General features: G+C 37.3%; 1 long non-coding RNA gene across 1 annotated transcript; it reads left to right on the top strand.

Moving 5' to 3' along the window:
* The first annotated feature begins 17,044 nt into the window (after nt 1-17,044).
* On the top strand, nt 17,045-19,740 carry LOC124722090. The gene is made up of 3 exons (XR_007006441.1): nt 17,045-17,205; nt 17,291-17,429; nt 19,615-19,740. It is a non-coding gene; the product is annotated as an uncharacterized LOC124722090 (long non-coding RNA).
* The last annotated feature ends 5,213 nt before the right edge of the window (nt 19,741-24,953 follow it).

Raw genomic sequence — 24,953 nt, 5'->3', positions numbered from 1 at the left:
TAGTTAGTATGGGCAGAGGCCATTGTTGGCAAACGGAATAAAATAATAATTGGATCCTTTTACTAACCTCCCAATTCAGATGATACAATTGCTGAAAGGTTCAAAGAAAACTTGAGTTTGATTTCAAACACGTACCCGACTCATACGATTATAGTTGGTGGTGACTTTAATTTACCCTTGATATGTTGACGAAAATACATGCTTAACTCCAGAAGTACACATAAAACATCATCCGAAACTGTGCTAAACGTATTCTCTGAAAATTTATTTCGAACAGTTAGTTCATGAGCCCATGTGAGTAGTAAATGGTTGTGAAAACACACTTGACCTCTTAGCAACAAATAGTCCTGAGTTAATAACGAGCGTCAAAACGGATACAGGGATTAGTGAACACAGGGTTGTCGTAGCAAGACTGAATATTGTAATCCCCAAATCCTCGAAAAATAAACGAAAAATATTCCTATTCAAAAAAAGCAGATATAAATTTGCTTGACACCTTCCTGAGTGAGAATCTCCACTCATCCAAATTAATGATATAAGTGGAGACCAGATGTGGCTTGAATTCAGAGAAATGGTATCAGCAACAACTAAAAGATTTATACCAAATAAATTAACAGACGACAGAGCTGATCCTCCTTGGTACACAAAATGGGTCAGAACACTGTTCCAGAAACAACGAAACAAACATGCCAAATTTAAACAGATGCAAAATCCCCAATATTGATGATCTTTTATAGAAACTCGAAATTTAGCGCGGACTTCAATGCGAGATGCTTATAACAGTTTCCACAACGAAACTTTGTCTCGAATCCTGGCAGAAAATCCAAAGAGATTCTGATTGTATGTGAAGTATATTAGCGGGAAGAAACAATAAATGCGTTCTCTGCATGGTAGCAATGGAGATACTATCACAGGCAGTGCTGCCAAACTTGAGTTACTAAACACAGGCTTCCGAAATGTCTTCACAAAAGAAGAGCAAGTAAATATTCCAGAATTCGAATCAAGAACAACTGCCAACATGAGTAACATAGAAGTAAATATTCTCGGCGTAGTAAAGCACCTTAAATCACTTCATAAAAGCAAGTCTTCTGATGCACACTGTTTACTAGTTAGATTCTTTTCAGAGTATGCTGATGCATTGGCTCCATTCTTGACAATCATATACAACTGTTCGCTCGACGAAAGATCCATACCCAAAGACTGGAAAGTTGTACAGGTCACACCAATATTCAAGAAAGGTAGTAGGAGTGATCCACTTAATTACAGGCCCATATCATTAACTCCCATATGCAGCAGGATTCTGGAACATATATTGTGTTCGAACATTATGAATTACCTCAAAGAAAATGGTCTATTGACACACAGTGGACATAGGTTTAGAAAACATTGTTCCTGTGAAACACAACTAGCTCTTTATTTGCATGAAGTGTTGAGTGCTATTTACAAGGGATTACTGATTGGTTACATATAATTGGATTTGTGGAAGGTTTTTCACACTGTACCATACAAGCGGCTTGTAGTGAAATTCTGTGCTTATGGAATATCGTCTCAGTTATGTGACTGGATTTGTGATTTTTTGTCAGTTCGTAGTAATTGACGGAAAGTCAATGAGTAAAACTGAAGTGATTTCTGGTGTTCCCCAAGGTAGTGTTATAGGACCTTTGCTGTTCCTTATCTATATAAACGATTTGAGAGACAATCTGAGCAGCCGTCTTAGGTTGTTTGCAGATGATGCTGTCGTTTATGGACTAATAGAGTCATAAGAAGATTAAAAGAAATTCAAAACGATTTAGAAAAGATATCTGAATTGTGCGAAAAGTGACAGTTGTCCCTAACAAAAAATGTGAGGACTTCCACGTGAGTGCAAAAAGGAATCCGTTAAACTTCGATTACGCGATAAATCAGTCAAATATAAAGACCATAAATACAACTAAATACCTAGGAACTACAATTTGAACAACTTATATTGGAAAGAACACATAGAAAATGTTTTGGGGAAGGCTAACCAAAGACTGCATTTTATCGGCAGGATACTTAGAAAGTGTAATACATCTACTAAGGAGACTGCCTACACTAAGTTTGTCCATCTTCTTTTAGAATACTGCTGTGCAGTATGGGATGTGTACCAGATAGGATTGCCAGAGTACATCGAAAAAGTTCAAAGAAGGGCAGCACGTGTTGTATTATTGCAAAGTATGGAAGAGATTCTCACTGAAATGATACAGGATTTGGGCGGGACATCATTAAAAGAAAGGCGTTTTTCGTTGCGAGAGAATCTTCCCATGAAATTCCTATCACCAACTTTCTCCTCTGAATGTGAAAATATTTTGTTGACACCGACCTAGATAGGGAGAAACGATCACCATGATAAAATAAGGGAAATCAGAGATCATACAAAAAGATATAAGTGTTCGTTCTTTCCGCGCTATATGAGTTTGGAATAATAGAGAATTGTGAAGATGGTTCGATGAACCCTCTGCCAGACACTTAAATGTGATTTGCAGAGTATCCATGTAGATGAGGATATTATGGGGTAACTCGCCAAACCAAGCAAAAGTTTTTAGAGTGCAAAAGCATGTAATAGGACTCATTTGTCATGTGAATTCAAGACCACAGGTAGAAACCTGTTCAAGGATCTTTGTATTCAGACCACTGCATCTCGATATATTTATTCCTTAATGAAATTTGTTGCAAGTAATATATCTCTATTTCCAGCCAATAGTCTATACATATTATGAGTAGGAGGAATATCTACATAAAGTCCTACAATAATTTACCGTGGTTCATAAAGTGGTCCAATATTCAGGAACACTTATCTTCTATTAATTGCCAGCAACCATTAAAAACGAAGTTTCAGATGAAACACAGTTTCAACAGTGTATGAAAATATTTTTGACAGGCAAGTCCTTCTACCCTATAGATTAATATCTTAACAGGGATTGTTAGACCAGCTTAAGTAAAAATGTCTGTTAGATTTCAGTTTTGACAGCACTTGATCCCAACATTGAGGAATAGGTATTTTGTGTCTGATAAATGTTTCATTCTGACAGTGTGTTAATTCTGAAAATATTAGTAGTTTCAGTTTACTATAACGGATTCACCTATTTTGAGAATCTTCCGACAAATGATCAGGTTAGTCAGTATTATATACAAATGTTTTATGTTTCTATGTCATACTCTCTGACTTGTTACACATCAGTGAGAATCATCTTATTTTTGGGTCTATGGAAAGAAAACTGAATCTAATCTAATATAATATTTCGCATTTCATGCCATTCGTTTTTGCTTGCAGTTATTACATCTGTAAGTAGGCTGTTTAGGTTTTCTTATTGGTAACACCACGTAGCGTTCTGTATGAAAATCACTGGCTGCGCTGTGTGCAGTCTGTGGCTAGTTTGCATTGTTGTCTGCCATTGTAGTGTTGGGCAGCTGGATGTTAACAGCGCATAGCGTTCGGCAGTTGGAGGTGAGCCGCCAGCAGTGGTGGATGTGGGGAGAGAGATGGCGGAGTTTTGAAATTTGTAAGACTGGATGTCATGAACTGCTATATATATTATGACTATTAAGGTAAATACATCATTTGTTCTCCATCAAAATCTTTCATTTGCTAACTATGCCTATCAGTAGTTAGTGCCCTCAGTAGTTAGAATCTTTTATTTAGCTGGCAGTAGTGGCGCTCACTATATTGCAGTAGTTCGAGTAACGAAGATTTTTGTGAGGTAAGTGATTTGTGAAAGGTATAGGTTAATGTTAGTCAGGGCCATTCTTTTGTAGGGATTATTGAAAGTCAGATTGCACTACAATGGCACTAAAGTGGCAGACAACAATGCAAACTAGCCACAGACTGCACACAGCACAGCCAGTGATTTTTTATACAGAACGCTACGTGGCGTTACCAATAAGAAAACCTAAACAGCCTACTTACATAGGAGACGCATTTGAGTGATTAATTTTGTACTTAAACCATTCATTTTTCAAGATTTTTGAATTACAAAGAAAGTTTTCCGTGATACATTTCATTCCATTGCTGTAATCTGTAACACCTGCGGGTATAATTGCATTAATCCTCGGGGGGTACACGCTTACTTTGTATAACATGTGTTTGGCAAGCACAAGGAGCCCTAGCTAATATGGTATTTTCTTATACAACTTTACACATCGGTACCATATTTCTCTAACACAGAATTAGACAGCTATCTGATTATTTAACAGAGAAACAAAATTTTTTTACTACGTCGGAGACAGATATTTACGCAATTGCACAGTTGGATAGCTTCACACTTATGAAATTGTATTTCCTCTGTACTTTGTGAACTGTTCATATTTTTTCGGAACCATTGTGATACTATGAGAGCTTAGAATGATGTATTTGGTAAGGGATCATGATTTTTGAAGTATGTTTGAGGTAGATGACTTTATTGAAGGTCTTGAAATTATTGAAAGAAGCTGCAACGATTCTGAGATGTGATTGATGTGTTATGATGTTATTATTGCGATGACGATGTGTATTATGCTGTTGAGGTTTGTTTATGATCAATAAGCTGAGAATCGTACTTTAAGAGTTATGAAGTGTGTGTACATATGTGAATGTATCACAATGCCGCCGAAAATTTTTTGGACTCTGTTATATTGATAGGATTTTGTTTCTACCCATTTGTAACGCAAATTCTCGACCTGTGAAATTTTTTATATGAGACTGTCACTGTAGCGCAAACTGCTGTCGTAAATATTTCGGTAGGAAAGTTAAGTGACCTTCACGTAATGCGTGGTGGGCACCCAGCTGCACGATAGTCTCCTGGGAAAAAGCCATTAGTGTGTCTTTCAGTGGCACAGGTGGAGAAAAAAAGAGACCATTAACCTCGCTATTGACATTCCTTTGTAGAAAGCATCGCAAATATGACACGCTCATTACTTGAAAACATATGATTACTCGTACTTTGTGCTACTTACTCAAATGCTTATGAATTGATAGGAAATATTTGTACATCTGCACACCTGATTATGACAAGTGTCTTTCTACGAGAATTGAGAGATTTTCTACTAACTTATGAAATGCCTCATGACTACTGAATGATTATTTTGTGTTTTACTTTGTACATAGTTGCTTATTTTATTTGTTATCTGTTTTCCAGGTGTGTTGCATTATTGCTTTTATAAAATAAAATTAAGTGCATTTGCTAATGTGAACACTTTCTGTCAACAGATCTGTTAGATAATAAAGAACAGTAAGAAGGGACTAATAATGGTAACTACATACATAATTTACTTTTCAAGTACTTCGTAATTTTTATGGTAGAATAAGTTATGGTGCACCACTTTAATTACATAGACATTAAGATGTGAATATACATTTCCCTTGTCTGCACTGTTGTCTTTAGTGCAATATTTTTTCTGTTTGAGCTATGTCATGTTTACATATAAGTTATTGCATTTGCTGCTGCTGTTTGCCAGGCATAGTGCTACTAAATTTCACTTTACATTACTCTGTTAAGCCAGTTTTACTACTGATTTATTTTTCTTGTTTGCTGCTCATTGCCTTATATTAGTTGTAATATTGCTGCTTGCTTTGCCAATTTGCATTTTTTGTCATTGCTGTTTGTGTTAATTGTTTTGTGCTGCTGCATTGCCTTGTCCCTTAGTTTAGCATCTGAGCTCAGTAGATTTAAGTTAGCTTAAGATGGGGTAGGCTACATGTGAGAACGACTTGTGATGAATTGGAAGAAATGCATAGAGAAGCTATAAGAAAATGGTCTGGCCAAAACAGTATTTTGAAAGAGGATATGAACCAAAAAAGTAGGCTTTAAGGACAACAGGTTTAGGTAGGATTTTCTTGGAAATAAATTATGAGGTAAGATAATGGAAAATAAATAATGAGGTAAGAAATGTGTGAACATATAAATACAGAAAGCATGCTTGGATAGAATTTTTTGGTGGAAACAAATGTTGAAATAAGCGGAAAGATATATGGAATGAAGTTTTGGGGTGGACTGCAGTACCAAATGTCACACTGAAAACAAACCCTGTCCTGTATTTTTGTGTTATTACACTATGTGAATTTGTGTTTTTCCTGTCTGTATGTGTCTAGCTAATAAGATTTATGTTGTAGAATTTTTCTGATAATATGTTATTTACCTTGTAAATGTGCTTATACATTATTTATTCTGTTTTGTTTTAATGCTCATGTGTGAAGTTGATGTTTCAAAAGTTATTCTGATCTTTTATGTATTTACTTATGTCATAATTCCTGTAACACTGATGTATATGTTAGTTCAATTCTTTTGTAAAGCCCATATTACTACAAATGTTATCTGTATTGTTATGTTCTTAATGATATATTTTGTACCTTTGTCATTGTATTCTCATCTTATAATATTGTAATTGACACCAGTTCATCAAATTAAGTAACTTGTAAGTCACATTTCACTGCACACGTTTCTGTTGGTCATCGTATATGGACAATATGTGAGAAGTAGGGACTGTTAGTGTTTGCACGTGTGTTAATAATTCAGTAAGGGACTGGATAACAGCATTGCTGGTTCTAAGGACAATTCCAAAAACTTTGTGAGTGCACAAGTGGTGGTTGTGGACTTGCTATATTGTCCGCAAGACTCTTCGATGGTGATTGTGCGCCTTCACAGTCGCAGCAGATGGCTGCTGGCCATCTCTACAAGGACTACATTGGGTCTGCATCTTTGATGACCCACCAATACCATTATTTCTACAAGGACTACAGTGGGTCTACACCTATGCTGACTCACCAGTACCATTATTTCTACAAGGACTGCAGTGGGTCTGCACCTCTGGTGGCCCACCAATACCACAATCTCTACCAGGACTACAGTGAGTCTGCACCTCTGGTGGCCCACCAATACCATAATCTCTACCAGGACTACAGTGGGTCTACTCTGTGATGACCTACCTACCAATATTCTTCAAAACGTTGAATGACTCTGCTGTGGGTTTCCTTTGTTGTGGCCCATTACCTGTCTGCATATCGAGAGTCAGCACTGTCTTTCCGTTGGAAGGACAACACTACTTCTTCAAGACTGCATGGAAATCCACTACTTCCGTGTGCATTTTCTTTTACTGCTCAGACTTTGAGAAAAGAAAACACTGCAATTTTACTGTGATGAATGATCAGGACTGTCTATGGACTGTGAGAAAATTTTAGCTTTTGACCAACATTGTATCAATAAGTGTGTTCATTTGAATTCTTTGTTATTGTAATTATGAAAAATTTTATCAAATCATTATTGGCCCCTGCCACAAAACAATTTGTAAAATTTTTTGTGGGGAGCATGGGGGCTATGTAAGTAGGCTGTTTATGTTTTCTTATTGGTAACGCCATGTAGCGCTCTGTATGAAAATCACTGGCTGTGCTGTGTGCAGTCTGTGGCTAGTTTGCATTCTTGTCTGCCATTGTAGTTTTGGGCAGCTGGATGTGAACAGCGCGTAGCATTGGGCAGTTGGAGGTGAGCCGCCAGCAGTGGTGGATGTGGGGAGAGAAACGGCGGAGTTTTGAAATTTGTAAGACTGGATGCCATGAACTGCTTTTTTTATTATGACTATTATGGTAAATACATCATTTGTTCTCTATTAAAATCTTTCATTTGCTAACTATGCCTATCAGTAGTTAGTGCCTTCCATAGTTTGAATCTTTTATTTAGCTGGCAGTAGTGGCCCTCGCTGTATTGCAGTAGTTCGAGTAACTATGATTTTTGTGAGGTAAGTGATTTGTGAAACGTATAGGTTAATTTAGTAAGGGACATTCTCTTGTAGGGATTACTGAAAGTCAGATTGTGTTGCACTACAAAAATTATTGTGTGTCGGTTTAAGCACAGTCATGTATAATTTTTCTAAGGGGACATTTCATAATATCTGAGCTCAGTAGATTTAAGTTAGCTTAAAGTGGGGTAGGCTATATAAGAGAACGAGTTGCGATGAATTGGGAGAAATGCATTGAGAAGCTATAAGAATATGGTTTGCCCAACAAAGTATTTTGAAAGAGGATATGAAGAAAAAAGTAGGTTTTAGAGACAACAAGTTTAGGTAGGATTTTAATGGAAATAAATGATGTAAGATAATGGAAAATAAATAATGAGGTAAGAAATATGTGAACATATAAATACAGAAAGCATACTTGGACAGGATTTTTTTGGTGGAAACGAATGTTGAAATAAGACGAAAGATCTATGGAATGAAGTTTTGGGTTGGACTGCAGTACCAAATGTCACACTGAAAACGAACCCTGTCTTTCCTTTTGTATTATTCTGCTATGTGTTTATGTACCATTGTGTATTTGTCTTTTTCCTGTCTTTAAGTGTTTAGCTAATAAGATTTATGTTGTAGAATTTTTCAAATACTATGTTATTTACCTTGTAAAGATGCTTAGACATTATTTATTCTGTTTTGTTTTAATGCTCATGTGTGAAGTTGTTGTTTCAAAGTTATTCTGATCTTTTATGTATTTACTTATGTCATAATTCCTGTAACACTGATGTATATGCTTATTTCTATTCTTTTGTAAAGCCCCTATTACTACAAATGTTATCTGTATTATTATGTTTTTAATGATGTGTTTTGTAGCTTTGTTATTATGTTCTTATGTTATAAAATTGTACTTGACACCAGTTCATCAAATTAAGTAACTTGTAAGTTACATTTCACTGCACACATTCCTTTTGGTCATAGTATATGGACAATATGTGAGAAGTAGGGACTGATAGTGTTTGCACGTGTGTTAATAATTCAGCAAGGGTCTGGATAACAGCATTGCTGGTTCTAAGGACATTTCAAACAAATTTTTTGTGAGTGGACAAGTGGTGGTTTATGGACTTGCTATATTCTCCGCAAGACTCTTCGATGGTGATTGTGCACCTGCACAGTCGCAACATATGGCTGCTGGCCGTCTCTAGAAGGTCTACAGTGGGTCTGCACCTTTGATGACCCACCAATACCATTATTTCTACAAGGACTGCAGTGGGTCTACACCTTTGCTGACTCACCAGTACCATTATTTCTACAAGGACTGCAGTGGGTCTGCACCTCTGGTGGCCCACCAATACCACAATCTCTACCAGGACTACAGTGAGTCTGCACCTCTGGTGGCCCACCAATACTGTAATCTCTACCAGGACTACAGTGGGTCTACTCTGTGGTGACCTACCTACCAATATTCTTCAAAACGTTGAATGACTCTGCTGTGGGTTTCCTTTGTTGTGGCCCATTACCTGTCTGCATATCGAGAGTCAGCACTGTCTTTCCGTTGGAAGGACAACACTACTTCTTCAAGACTGCATGGAAATCCACTACTTCTGTGTCCATTTTCTTTTACTGCTCAGACTTTGACAAAAACACTGCTATTTTACTGTGATGAACGATCAGGACTGTCTATATGGACAGTGAGAAAATTTTAGCTTTTGACCAATATTGTATCAATAAATGTGTGCATTTGATTTCCTTGTTATTGTAATTGTGAAGAAAATTTTAACAAATATGTATTGGCCAGTGCCCAAAAAAATTTGTAAAATTTTTTGTGGGAAGCATGGGGGCTATGTAAGTAGGCTGTTTAGGTTTTCTTATTGGTAACGCCACGTGGCGTTCTGTATGAAAATCACTGGCTGTGCTGTGTGCAGTCTGTGGCCAGTTTGCTTTGTTGTCTGCCATTGTAGTGTTGGGCAGCTGGATGTTAACAGCGCATAGCGTTCGGCAGTTGGAGGTGAGCCGCCAGCAGTGGTGGATGTGTGGAGAGAGATGGCGGAGTTTTGAAATTTATAAGACTGGGTGTCATGAACTGCTATATATATTATGACTATTAAGGTAAATACATCATTTGTTCTCCATCAAAATCTTTCATTTGCTAACTATGCCTATCAGTAGTTAGTGCCCTCAGTAGTTAGAATCTTTTATTTAGCTGGCAGTAGTGGCGCTCGCTATATTGCAGTAGTTCGAGTAACGAAGATTTTTGTGAGGTAAGTGATTTGTGAAAGGTATAGGTTAATGTTAGTCAGGGCCATTCTTTTGTAGGGATTATTGAAAGTCAGATTGCGTTGCGCTAAAAATTTTGTGTGACGGTTTAAGCACAGTCATGTATAATTTTTCAAAGGGGACATTGCACAACATGGGAATTGGAGGCAGGGGTGAAGACATGAGTTCTACCTAAGTGGGGAAGGAGATGGGAGGAGTCTTGTCTCCCACAATCTAATTAAAGAAAGAATATGCAAATTGAATTGAACAATAAATTATTGTCAGTTGACACTGATTTGAATTTCACGTTGTGAGATCCTTCCTCACCAACATCTTAGCACAGATTGAGTCTTTTTCCCACCAATTTCCAGATGAGGGAGAGGTAAGAAGAAGTGGGGGAGGGGAGGGGGTTGGGGAATTTCTGGGTGGTCGAAAACTGGCTCAGAACTGAACTGGGAAGATTGTGACAAAAAAGAGTCACTTGTCCCAGAGGGAGAAGTGGAGTGGTGGGAGGTCTCTCAAAAGGGCAGATTATCCCCAAAGGATCATAAATCAATCACAGCATGTCATAAACCACTTAGCAGAATAACAGGTTAACAGGAGGAGGATAATTTACCCCTGAATGTATACTTGCCCTGAATGTATGCAACCCACACAAACAAAGTGTGCCAGAACTCTTTTTCCTCTGCTACTAACATCCTTACAGAGTAACATGTTTCTTTATTCTGGGAACAAAATACAGTCTCCAATTCTGCATCCTACTACGAGTGACTGACGGATGCACCATATGTTTGTAATAACGAATACTGACAATAATTGGCAAACTGAGTAGTATTGCCTAATTTAGGAAGGATTAATTTATCACAATGTGAAAATCTTGTTTGCAGTTATTTTACACAGTTATCCAATACCTCGAAGCCCACCTGTTTGTCATTTGACATCAATGGATTGTCAATGTACTCACCTATCATTTCAGCCATTTTCATGGAAGCTTCAGCTTGTGAATTAGTAAAGCGTTTCATGGAATTTGAAAAGTCAATCAACTTATTTTCATTTCTTAAGTTTTTCATGTATGCTATGCATTTTGAGACAGCATTGTTGCAAAACTATGCGTCATTGTCTTTTTCTGAAGAATGTTGAAAAGCATTTCAGTCTTTAACAATATGTTTTGACCAACAGAGAGAAGAAAACCAAAGCCAAAGTCTAGAAGGCTCTTTTTCAAATCACAGTCATGTGCGGTAGTCATTGCACTTGAGTCGAAACTCTCAATTACTTCATTTAAAACGTCAGTTATCTCCAGACAGTTTTTGTGAATGGCAGTTATTATTCTGGCATTACAGTTTGAAGTAATGCGTTTGCCAACAATTTCTGTGCATTTGGAAGACTGGTGGAAAAGAGCAGAAATACACTGAAGCACGAAGAAAAAAGGTTTTACTGGTTTTAGAGACGAACGTCTCTGTTGCAAGACTAAATTTACACAATGTGCAAAACAGTGAGTAAAAAGAAAGTTGGGACCAATTTCATGGACATTAACTAGCAGGACATTTACTTCGTGTGAGAATGGAAGCACCAACAAAGTTTGGTCCTCTAATTTATTCTTGATGTCATAATTCCAAAACAAACCATTCAGCACAGTGATTTAAGCAGCAGTAGTTGTAGCTTCGCTTATATCACTAAATCCAAGAAAATGTTCTTGAATGTCACCATTGAAGTCCACTAGTCTAATAACAATAGAGCACTGTGCCTTGTCTGAAACATCTGTTGCTTCATCCTCAAGGCGGGCATAAAATAAGGTTCTATCCAAACTTGAATGCATATATTCACAAATCTCCTCATTTATACACTTAGTTTGTTCCATTTAATTCTCGAAAGTCCCAAAAAATGGGCGAATTTCTTCCAATATGCTTTTAGATTTTCGTTTCTTTTTTGCACATGTTTCAAATGGCTTTGAAATTTATGAAATTCAGGGAATCTTTGGTCTCATCATGACCTTTGAAAGCTAGCTCCTGCTTGCACAAAAGAGCTGTGATGTCAATTAGAATTTTCATGATGTCTCTGTCAGCTTTCACTTCATCGGTGATGTTCTGTATCTCTGAAGTACTTAACACTTGTTTGGAAGCTGTTGTAAATTGAGTGGAAGACAGAACCTTATATTTGGTGTTTGATACAAAGGATAAACGACATTCATATCAGCATGTTGGAGACAGGAGTATAATCCCAATCTATGCTTTGTGAGAACTAATGAAAATAAATTACCTCTTCGAAGTTCACAGTTCGTATTACAGGACTTCCCACACAGCCAACACCATTCAGTCTTAATTGAAATAGGGTCAAATATCTCTCTCGTTTCATACTTTCCACAATGTAGATGGAACTTCAGAATAGCAAACAGCGATGTATTTGCTAAAAATCTGGACAAATGTCTTGGTTTCGCCAAAAACAAAGAAAACTATGGAAGGCTAGGTGGAGCTATGATAAGTGAAGCAAAGAAACCAATCCCTAGAGACTACCGGAAACAATATATTCAAGGTTGGGATAAAGCTACTGAGAAACAATATGATGAATTTCTAAAAAATGGGGACGTGGAAATAGTGGATAACATACTTCATAACCTCAATACAGCCAGATGTCTTAGATGGACGTAGACTGCTGAGTCACTCAGTTTTCAAACATCAAGTAGAAAAGCATAGTCATTACTCCTAAGCTGGATGGAAATGAAATTAAAGTAAGGAGCAACACTCATATATCAGCTAATAGAATTGCATCACATTTACTGTCTGCATCAAGAGCACCAAGGGATAAAACTCATACAAGATATATCAGACACAAACTTACATTGCTCAAATAGAACACTAATGAACAATCTGACTTCTGAAGAACTTTCTCAATAGCCGAAATTTCTGCTGCTCTCAGAACTCTAAAACCCGGAATGGCGTCAGAAAGTGATGGAATCCACCAAGAATTTTTTCTACATAGCAGAAACTACACAAAAAGATGCTGGCGGATTTCTTCTCTGACATTATAATATTTGATTCAATCCCACAAAAAATGAAGCATTCAAAGATTATAGCAGTAATCAAGCCCAGCAAGACATCAGAACAGCCTAACAACTATCGCCCATCTTACCTTTGACAACAGTTATTGAAGCAGGATACCAAATGAAGCACAAAACATCAGTTGCTTTAGTCGCTCTAAGTGCAGCATATGACACAGTTTGGACACATGGACTGCTTTGTAAATAATTGCAGCTTGTCCTATGCAAACGGACGACAAAACTAATTGACAACATGTTAACTGGAAGTAAATTTATTGTAACTGCAGAAAAATACACTAGCTGCCCAAAAGTATTGAACAATGGCTTATCAAAGGAATCTGTCCTTGCTCCTCTCTTGTTTAATTTCGATAATCTGATATCCCTCCAACACAATCCAGAAAGTTTTGCAATACAGGCGACTGGGCAATAGCTACCCAGCACAAAACGTTTGAAACAAATCCTAAATTCTGATCTAGACATTTTATGCCACTATTTCTGTACACGGATGTTACAACGAAACTGAAATAAAACAGAGGTTTCATGTTTTCATCTGTCTAACAGATTGGCACACAAAGCCCTCGATGACTAGTTTGAAGCAGACAAACTTTATCATAATACTTCATCTTCGCCAGAACATGATGAGAATGACACTGATCGAAACGTCGCGGATTTTCGAAGCAGCAGAGCCCTTGATGCAAGAAATCTGCAAAGCTCAAAACCAGAAAAAACATTCTCCATAAGCTCTGTGGCTCTCATTGGATATTATCAGCAGACACTCTCCAGATATCAGCACTCAGTTTGGTATACTCAGCAGCAGAGTACTGTGTGGCCAACCAGCTTATAGTCCACATGTAAAAAAGTAGATGTACAACTTAAGAAGAGCATTGTTAGTGGCTCAATACGATCTACTCCCACATATTTGCTACTTATATTCCACCTCCTGATATCAGACGGAAGAGTGCACTACTGCTTCAATGCCAGAAGATTGCTAATAACACCGACCTTCCAATAATGGATGATATCTTCCCTGGAGAGCGGAAAATACTAAAATTGAGAAATCCCACTCTCATCATAGCCAGGACTCTCATGGAACTGAATTCAATACCATCGACGAATGGAAACGCTGCTGGCAACAAAACTGTTTACCACAGTGTGTGAAGCTGCCATGCATCCTGAAGAAACCGCCTGATTCGACCAGCCTCGGGCAGTCTGGACTACCTTGGACTGCATCCGAACTGGCCATGGACGATGTGCAGACACTCTTCCCTTAGGGGTGCAAATCTTCATCACCATCATGTGACTGTGGTGTGAAATGACAGACAGTTGCTCATGTTGTATCGACATGTCCGGCAGATGCCTACAAGGGTCCTTTCAAAGATTTCCTCAGAGCAGCGAGTGATGTTATAAATTACATGAAAGACCTTGATATCCATATATAGCTGTTTTCATTTGTGTTATTTTATGCTGGAGAGCTGGGCTTAAATTTTGATGTGTAGTTGTTTTGTAACCTTTGTATATGTGTTGGCATAGAATAAAGAAAATTATAAATGTTTTGATAGTACCTTGTACGAAATAAAACTACTTAGACGATCTTTAGAAGAAGTATGCTCTAAACAGATTTTTCAGATCGACGATTTTCTTCTGCTTAAGAGCAAACATGGTCAGCAGAATAATTTTCTTTTTGTAGGACTATTAGCACTTGTGCTGGTAGTACCATGAACTTTGGAATGCAAGTGTTTTGAAATTATCTTTCTGAAGAGGGTGTAATGTCAGTGTTGGACGTCCTTTCTTCAAAATTTTATGTCGTCCACTTTCACACTTCCTTGAAGAATACAGCTCCTGTAAGGTGGTGATGACGTCTTCACTAGAAATTGTTATATCATTAACTGTACAAGGGTGTGCTTCATAGACATTCACTGTACATGGGACTACTACTGCATATGTGGCAACTAACATAAGAGAAACCTAGAGAGACCACGACAGCTATTGGCATCCTAGGCTGCTGAAGCACGTAGCAACGTGACTATGACGCTTGTATCCCCTCTTCTGTTACTGGCGGTGACGTCATGGTTACCACAGCAACTGAGTGTTTCTAGGCGGCCTGTTATATATCTGGCCTTTCCGCCACATGCTTCACATCTCTGTCTTCCTTGGTTACGTTTAAAATTTTGCACTTTGACTTGCTTACTGGTGCTGACGGTTTAGAAGTAATAACACAAGCTAATGTTTTTCACGCCCACTGACAAAAGTGCATAGAATAATTTTTCAATGAGTGTTCTTCCACAAGCGAAGCGCAAAATTATTTAGGTTTTACAGTGACAGAACAGAGCTGATACCAACACTGTATATGAAGAAGAACATAAGTTGATGGAGTAATTTTCATCGTAAAACATTTTAAGTGAAAAATCAGCTCTAATGAATAAGAGAAGTTCAGTTGTTTATGCCATTGTTAGTTGTATAGGTGAAAAATCATAACAGACAAGGTAAACGGGCTCTATTTATTGACTTAAAAATATTGTTTTTGATCTGTTTGTCTACATCTTTCTGTTCGAGATATTTCATCATGTTTTTTCTCAGTATATGTAATAAAGTTCTGCAACAAATGTATGTCAAGGACATTGGACGGCAGTTTTGTGAATCACTTCTGCTACCCATATTGTAGGCAGGTGTGACCTGTGCTTTCTTGCAATTGCTACGCACAGTTTCTTGTTTGAGCGATCTACAATGCATTATAGTTAACAGAGGGGGTAACTAACCTGCGAATTGGGTATAGAATCTGATAGTGATTCCATTGGGCCTTGGAACTTTGTTTTGTTTTAACGATTTCAACTGTATCTCAGCGCCACTGACTCTAGTATCTATTTCACTCATCTTCTTAGTAGTACGAGGATTAAGTTTGGGCAGCACACTTGGGTTTTCCTTTGCAGAGGAACGTTTGGAAACAGAGTTAAACATTTCTGTTTTTACTTAAAGATCATTCGATAATATTCTTTTACAGCAGTCACTGAAATTTTACACATTGCTTTCTTGACCAAACGTGTTTCATTCAGTATCTCTGTCTATAGCCCTATTCTTCGTTTTACATATTACGCAGCAGTATCTATTTCCTTAGAAGTTTCTCTACTGTGACCATATACCGTGAAGGGTCTCTCTCATTGCGAACTGTCGTGCTAGGTACTTATCTATCGAATGCATCATCGCCTATCCCTTTAAACTTGAGCCCTAGTTCTTCTACATGCCCCTGTCCTGAGCGAAAAGTTTCAAGTTCTTCGTTGAGGTATGGTACTATTGTTTCTCTGTCCAGGCTGCTGAATGTACAAATCTTTCTGCTTGTTTTGGATGTCTTCGTGTTTTGGTATTCATTGTTGATATTACCATATCATGGTCACTGATACCAGTTTCAGTACGCAGTTCCTCAACGATATCAGGTCTGTTTCTTACCATTATATCTAAAATATTTCCATCAAAAGTGGAGTTCTAAACTCTTTGTTCTAGTTAGTTTTCAGGGAAGACATTTACTAACGTTACACAGGAAGTTCCTCAATTCCGATACCACATTCCCACTTTTTGTATCACTGATAGTAACTCATAACCTCACTTTCACAGTTCGGTACTGGGCTAAGCGAATCGAGGTGGTGTAACGTAATGGACAGTGTGAATACAGCAATACACCCTGAGTTGAAGGTGACGTGACGTCGCGAGACGTGACGGCCAACGTGAATCGGCCTTACTCATGAACTGAAGTCAAATGTTTGTGTATATATAGCGTGACAAAAGATTTCCACAATTAATTTTTTCATCCAAAAATTATTTAAAAATTATCCTACATCATTAGTATTTAACCTTTTAATTTTTTATTTGATGGTGTCAAATGATTTCTACAAGAATTCCACTTCCTTTCTCAGCGTTGTTCTGTCTAGCCTCTGTGTGTCAACCATGGTCTGTGAACTAAAATCTACCGCTTTATGCTGACGACCATATTATTTGTTTCAATACTATGTTCGAAAATGTGCCCATAGGAAATGCAAATGTGGCATATCGAAACAGTATCGGGCGTCTATCGGGGTGTTTCGCGTGCAACTTTCAATGTATATCGAAATGCAAATTTGTGTCTCTACGAAGGTGTGGAACATCTTCCATTTGAACAAATTACTAGTTGGGTGGTCAGTTCAATAAGTTGAGGTCGTGTGTTGTGTAGTTGTTGGGTAAGTTACGTGGTATTGTAGTGGACAAATCGTACCAATGATTTGTCTAATGCCCGTTTTGTAATATGCTGTTATTATTCCGCAGAGACTTTCGAAGTACATACAGCACAGAGTTACTGATGTTGAGGTGAAAACAAAAGAAATTAGAAAATGGCGGATTCACGGAAACCTCAAGGACCTGTAGTGAAATTTATCAAAAGTTTATATTATAATCCATTTAGATGGTAAGTGTATCATATGGTGAATTTTATTGTGCGCTGCATCACATCACTGAAACAAATGAAGTTTACATGTCATAGTTACTTGGGTTATTTCAAATGACTATCTTTGCCCTTCAACCCTCAATCTACCAACCCACGAAATAGTTAATCTCAGGACCAGAGCAGTCTAAATGCACTAGAAGGAACTTTATGTATGGCCCAAATGATATTAAATGACAATAAATCTATTTTATGCTGAATGTATTGGTTAAATGTAAATGAATGGCAGTATAAATTTCCTGGTACTGCCTCCACATGAAACACATTGATAATGTTTTCACATATTGAATTCGTTTAAAATTTTCATGCTGTATGCCATTACGATAATTGTAAACGTATCTTGTTGATAATTCTATTGTAAGATGTATTTAGACGCAGTGTGTGTTATAAAAAAATTGTATAGCGGGACTTAGCGTTCATTTCGTTATATAGGGTGTTTGATGTGGGGCTATTGTAGCAACAGGCTATGGATGTACCTGTTTACATAGGAAGTAATTTTCTTATATTTCTTGCGGCTGTGAAGAACCTGGCTTGAATGTGGGTCACCCTGGAATAACACTGGTTGGCTGCCAGGGTCTCAATCGTGACTCCAAAGAACAATTTTTTAAAGATGTAGATCTGCTTGTTTTATATCTGAGTAACGCTGAAATGTGTACAGATTGAGTGACTTGAATTGTTGGGATGTGAATTGCGTATTAAAACTTTATTGGTGTGATGTTACATAGCTATATGTGAAAACGTTGTAAATAACAATTACTTTCTCATCCCAGTATCAGTAATTATATGATTATGGCAATTGAACATCTGGGGTGTCTCCACAGTCAAAATTCTTTTTATTTGATGTGTGATACTATGTAGGTACTGTCTCAGTTCATATTTTAAGGGAGCAAGCATTCTTCTGAGCTGGAATAAAGAATTTAGCCCCAGTTCAGAATGTAAACTATATTGGAGGAGCTGAAATTTGTTAAACTGCCCTGGCATGACTTCTGTATTTGCATTTCATTTTTTTTTTTTTTTTTGTAGAAGTGGTGTGCAGTAATTAAGAAATATGAAGTGGTCACACAGTTTTAATAAAATGGCAATTTCCTGTATAGTAATGCAAAATACAAACCACTTGCATCAAGATGCAATGCGGATGTATTGTCCTTAATGGATCTTTCAAGAATCTTGCTAAAAGCATAAAAATTGTTTTGGTTGACGAATTAGTAGTGTGCTGTAATTCAGCAAGCTTACAGTTGTTGACCAACGTGTTTGGCCGTGTCTATTGTCTTTGTGGTCCAGTAAGGAAAAAAGTCTACTGCCTTTGTTGGTAGCTTTCTTTTGGAGTCTGCCATGCTCAAGTGTATACAGCTTAAAATAGGGTAATGTTCTCATACCCACCTTCACTTGGAGTCATCCTTAAGATGACAGTCTGATCTGTATTGCAGCTTCAGGTTTTCCTATGTCAGTGGTAACACCTCTACATCTGATAAACCTTTATAAGTAAATAAAATCTCAAAGCTTATGCAGAAGTGTATTGGATCACAATAATTCTGTGTGATGTATTCATGGTCAGTTTTGTCGTCTTGTTTGTCTCATACAATGCACTTGATATGTTTCTAATTGGTACTAGTGAAGTGTGAGTGGCTTTTTTATTTTATAGAAAGCTTTTCGGTTGTTTGATAAGTAGTGCTGATGAATGACATACCTTGACAGCACTAATAAATCAGCCGGTAGCATATTCTGCATAAAATTACATGACTTGTTGTTTACAACACATGAAAATATGTGTACAATACAGATAATAATAATGATGATGATGATAATAATGTGTTTTATCCTGAATATTTATTTAATGATTGTTTATGTGACTCTGCTGTAACTGAATTTCATATTTCTTGAGTGCGTGTATTCAAAAATAATTTGTTTCTGTGGCAAACATGAAGATTGCTATGATACTTTTTCTGTGTGGATAAACACAACAGTGATTTCTAAATGGAATTTGCAGGCCACTTTTAAACTTTTCTGTTTAATTATAATGTTCCACCAGCCCTGGCCCAACTCTTTTTGTGATTTGTAAATTAGTTGTCAGTAAGAGTAGTGGTCATTAACTCTATCAAGTAAATTTGACTTTTCATGTGAAGTAACAATTTCTTTTGTTTTTTAACAGGTCACTAATCAAGACTGTAGCCATGTTTGCACTCGGTGTTCGGATAGCACGGGAATGTAAAGGCCTGGAACTGATGCCGTCGTAGTTGTACCAGATTATTTAATAAAAGAAAATTTGTTAATGTTATTGGTAGTTATTGCTTACTGTTCTATTTACAAATATGTAGTCCGTGACACAATTTAGAAACACATAAATTTCAACTTATTCTCTTTGTTTAGAAAACCTATTATCCTTGATTTTTGAAATAATTTTCACTCCCCACTGATACAGGGGTATAGGTGGATAGTGTGCTTACTACACTGTTTGTAGTTAAAACTGCAACACCAGGAAGGATGCTAGGTAACAAAATGTTGCTTATTGCCCATTTACAGTATAGTAGGAAGAATACATGATTAAACCTGAAGATAATTTAATGGTAAAGAGGGTGTTAAATTTAACACACAAATGTCACTGGCTCTTAACTCGGCTATAGAGTCAAACTGAACTTGGTGTACAGATAAGTTCATCAATTTCAGTGTATAGCGAATGATGACAAATGTGATCAGATGTTTAAAATGAATGAGAGATGTAGAGAAAAAGTGTGCCATGGCAACAGTTGAGCACCTACTGTATTATGGTAGGTCAGGACAGCATGGACAACTTTTAGTCTTGCGTTACCTTATTTGAAGATGATGACATGCAGACACTGAAATTAGGGCAGAGCCAGTAGCCCTGACACTTGATAAATGTGATGCCTTCTATCCAAATTACCAGCTGTTCACAGTGTAGGAGATGGTGTTACATACTCAGTGCCACTTCGTACTGTCCTGTCCTGTGCCTGTATGAAGACAATGTTTCTCTCCTCAGAGCTTCCAACCACTGATATATCTATCATGCTGATGAGTTAATAACCAGGACTTGTCTAAAAAGACGTGGTGTCGCTGTTGTGTCATAAGTCAGCATGTATTATGTGTTGATGTGTTAAGGGAAGCAGCAACAATGGTTGCCATGTTGACAGTCTGTGGTTCTACAGTCATCATCACAATATTGTTGTGGATACTAGGCTTGCCGCAAACAAACCCATTTCCTGATTCAAGGTACATGATGGGGCAGTACAATCCTGCATAGACAAGTGAAAAATATATATCTGACCTCTAAGGCACTAGCGGCATGGGCAGTTTCATATTTTGCATGCCGTTGACATTGAATGTGGCACTCCTGAAGCCATAGAATTTATATTCACGGTATGGTCAAGGGATCCCAACTAAAGTGAGTGGCAATATTGTGGAACAGTCAGTCTTGATAGGCCACAATCTTACTGTTGCCAGTAGACATTTCTTCTTCTTACATGAGTAATAGACAGAATATTCTTGCAAATTACATCAAAATCCAGATTCTGAATGAGAAACCCACTGCAAGCACTTGAGGAAACAGAAATTGTTCAAATCTTGGATGTGCTCTTGTTACATCCTCATTTTATAGTGATATGCAGTTGCTGAAGATACCTGATCTGTGGTACTGTTTTCCAGAAAGCAGTGAAAACATAAGTGTATTTACTACTTGATCACTTTGTATCTTGGCTCTCGGTTAATCAATTAACGTGTATCATAGTATTGTTAACCACTTGTGTGATATTGCAAGGCATAGCAAGAAATAACACTAAAAGGTCACAGCCTTTCTACAATTAGAGTAAAATGTATTCATCATCCTTCTGTGAAGTGTATAACTGAGAATTCTTTCCAGATCATGTGGCCACAAACAATGCTGCAATTGATAAAAGTTCCTTAACAAGCCAGAAATGTTAGATACATGTTTCTTGTAATAGTGTCCACAGCAGTTAAGTAAGAGGTATCACAAGAATAAAAATTGATAACCCAACAGCTGGCAGAAAAAAATGTGTTTCCTGGTAAGAGCTGGACTCTATATTTGGGAATTCGGCAGCTTCAATCGCCCTCTGGCTGTCTAAATAGAGATTATCCGTGATTTTCCTGGGTTAAGACAAATGCTTTCATGGCCTTGTTAGCTACAGACCATTAAACCCTGCATCTCTCACAAGGAATCTAAGCTAACCTTTCGTGCCCCAAAGTTGAACCCAACTGTGGACTGCACATTACATTTCAATTAAAGGCTGTCAGCCACCTATAGTTCAGTTGCCACTCACTAGTGATAGTTTAGGGTGACTTCATATGTTCCAACCCAAACACACTCTTGTCCTACTTACAGAGAGTGATCAATCCTTAACATAACCACTTGGCGGAGATTGTTACTGGGCTGGTAGCCAGCTAGTGAAATGGTGAAATAAAAGTATTCTGTTTGCCAAAGAGTATTCATATGTGATTCATGTGTATATACAGAATCAGTGCGTGCAATAAGGAGACTTCCAAGGGGAATTTCCAGATATTAAAGTTTCTAAACAGAGTAAGATTCATTTGTTGAAAAATAAATATCGCAAAACAGGAAGTGTTATTGACTTGAAACATATGGAACCATGTACAGTGCTCACAGAAGACACTCCTGATGATGTTGGGCATGGCTCTGGAAACATCTCCTAGAAAATCAGTTTGACGTCTCTCTGTAAATGAGAACAGCCCTGTAAAATAACTGCAGTCCAAAAACTTAACCAGGTGACCCTGCATAAAGGTTGCATTTTTGTGAATATATTTTGAATGGGACCCGAGTCTATTAGCAGTGAGGGAATAATAGTCCCTGTTTTTTCCAGGACTCAATTAATAGTGAAAGATATGTGGTAAACCTTTTGTGGCATTAATTTTTTTTTCCCCCAATTAACTGAGAGAGAATGTGCTTTCATGACCTTTCAGCAGGACCCTGTGACAACACATACAGCCAATGTCTCATTGCAACATATCACCTCGTTCCCCTGATTTAACCTACGGTGATCTTTATCTGGGGCCAATAACAGAGTGTGTCGAAACAAAATCCACACACATTAGATGCTGAACTTAAAAACTAAAATTTGTCAGGAAACTGCTGCCATTTCTCAGAGGGAACTGCAGAGTGTAATGAGCAGTTTCCTAGGCAGGTGTTGGACATGCTTGAACAACAAAGGGAGGCAGTTCCAGCATCTCTTTTCTTAAAATGTGAGTAATTTAGCTTTCTTTTTTGAATGTTTGTCTTGTATGTTATAAATAAGCGACACAACAAACTGTACTATATTTACTGTGGACCTGTCACCCGCACCGTAGGTACAGTAGCCTAGTAGAGTGAAGAGGTGCACACAACTTTGAGCTGTGTAATTTTGAGTCTTGAAAACACTAGAGGACGACAAGATTATTTTTGTAGGAGAAAGAACTAATTTGTGTAATGAAATTAATTATTCCATGGGATTTGATGCATGAGAATATTATGCTATTAATGTAGAATGGGAAAATATAAGTTGTAGATTCTAATGGAAGTGAACAAGCTGTACATAAATGAAATAGTAGGAACATTTGGTAACAAACATTTATGAGGCAGAAAATGGAATCACAACCTTAGATTGGATTGTAGGAGGTAAAGTTCCGATAATTTTCTTTGGTGTTCTGCAGAGGTTTGACAAAATTATTGGCATTTGTGGTCCCTGATTGGCAGGCTACGTGGATACAAACACTGAGCTGTGAAAACAGGTAATGTGCATTCAGTAGTCTACATGGACATTGTAAAGCTGTGTGGGCAAAAGATGCCAATAAGTTGTGTGAAAAAATTAGTTACACAATACATACAAAATAGTACAACACTGTGTAATGATAATATACTCATCTTTACAAATACCACTGTCCCAAATATCCAGAAATTTAAACTTACTAACTTACGTACACTTGTCTGTCAGTTGTTAAATATTTGCAACTGTACATTATATTTGAATTTTCTTGAAGCAGATCTGTCATGCTGAGTTTTCTTGTTTTTATTGCTGCCTAATTGTTTGTCGCGAATGTGTAAAGTGTACTATTATTGCCATCTTGTGGTGTGCAAAAAAAAAAAAAATGAGAGTTGGTGCCAGATGAGCACACTTTGAGTCTGTCTCCGAACGTCATCTCAGTGGAGTGATGGGATATTAGACAATAGGTAACATTACGTCTAAATATATATGTCCCAAGTAATGTTGTGTGTAACATAGGTTATATAGAGCACTGGAATGATCTTCGCCCATACTCCTATATTTCCTGCCTGATTTGCAGATGGTATTTGAGAAGAAAAATTATATACTACAAATTCTGTAATTTTTTGTCCTCCTTGATCATTATTAGAGGTGCAAGTAATAACAAGTAATGTTTCTCGATTTGGAGTGTTATCTCTGACTATAAAGTTTCTAAGGTTTTCCAGGGCATAGTTTTTCCTACAGTCTCTTGTACTGTATTTGTTGTGCATACTTTTGATACTTGACTACACAATCTGAGGACAAAATTGCAGATCTTTGAATCTTTTCTGTTCTGCGAATCCTATGTAGTAAGGTATCCCCATTGATGAGAAATGCACATGAATTGGTCAAGTAACATCTTTGTAGCTGAATTCCTGGTTTGATGAATTACACTTAAGATTCTTCTGGTAAATCTGTGGCATAGTCTTCTACACAACTAGGTTTATATGGTCATCTCACCTTAAACCACTCTGGACCAATGATCCTTGGTTATTGATGGTTGTGAATGACTATAGGACTACTGCCATTTGTGTTCTCAAATCATATTGAGTCTTCACATATGATCACTCACATGACATTACACATACGTTTGTGTTGTCAGCTGCCAGTCTACACTAAGCAGTGATCGTAATAATTTTACTGCATTTTGTGATAATTTTATATTTACTTTACCACGCTACATACAAATATAAACAGATTCGAAGGCTGTGAATGATGTTTACCTTGTCATTTATATGTGCTGTGAACAGTAATTCCCATCACACTTATTTGAGGTGTAACAGATAGTGACAACAAAATATTTGGTTATTTGTGTGAGGAAGTCAGCAGTTCAATCATGTATGTGTTCCGATATTTTGCAAGCAGCTGTTTTTTTTTTTTTTTTTTTTTTTTTAAATTGGGTGACTGTGAGGAGCTAAACGAAGCTTTCTGGAATCTGGAAGACAATGAAGAGACATTATCATTATCTGCACAATCTACAGACTTCTGGATCTGAATGGAAACAGCATGTGGAGTTTTTATGGATTCTGTCAGGACTCCTACAGAGAGGTTGTTCAGACGTGTAAAAAGTTGTTGAATGAAAACTCCAAATATTTTCCAGAATTCTGCAGCAAAGTGATCTCATTGAGATAGGTTTGCAACCAATTTTTCAAGAATGAAGTGGCTTTTTTGGCTTTCATGATCACATGAGCCTCTCCATTGTTCCATTATGTAGAAAATACTGTTC

The sequence above is a fragment of the Schistocerca piceifrons genome, chromosome X (assembly GCF_021461385.2).
Source record: "Schistocerca piceifrons isolate TAMUIC-IGC-003096 chromosome X, iqSchPice1.1, whole genome shotgun sequence".
Classification (NCBI taxonomy): Eukaryota; Metazoa; Arthropoda; class Insecta; order Orthoptera; family Acrididae; genus Schistocerca; species Schistocerca piceifrons.
Note: the sequence above shows the minus strand (reverse complement) of the source record. Positions and strands in the feature narration are given on the sequence as shown.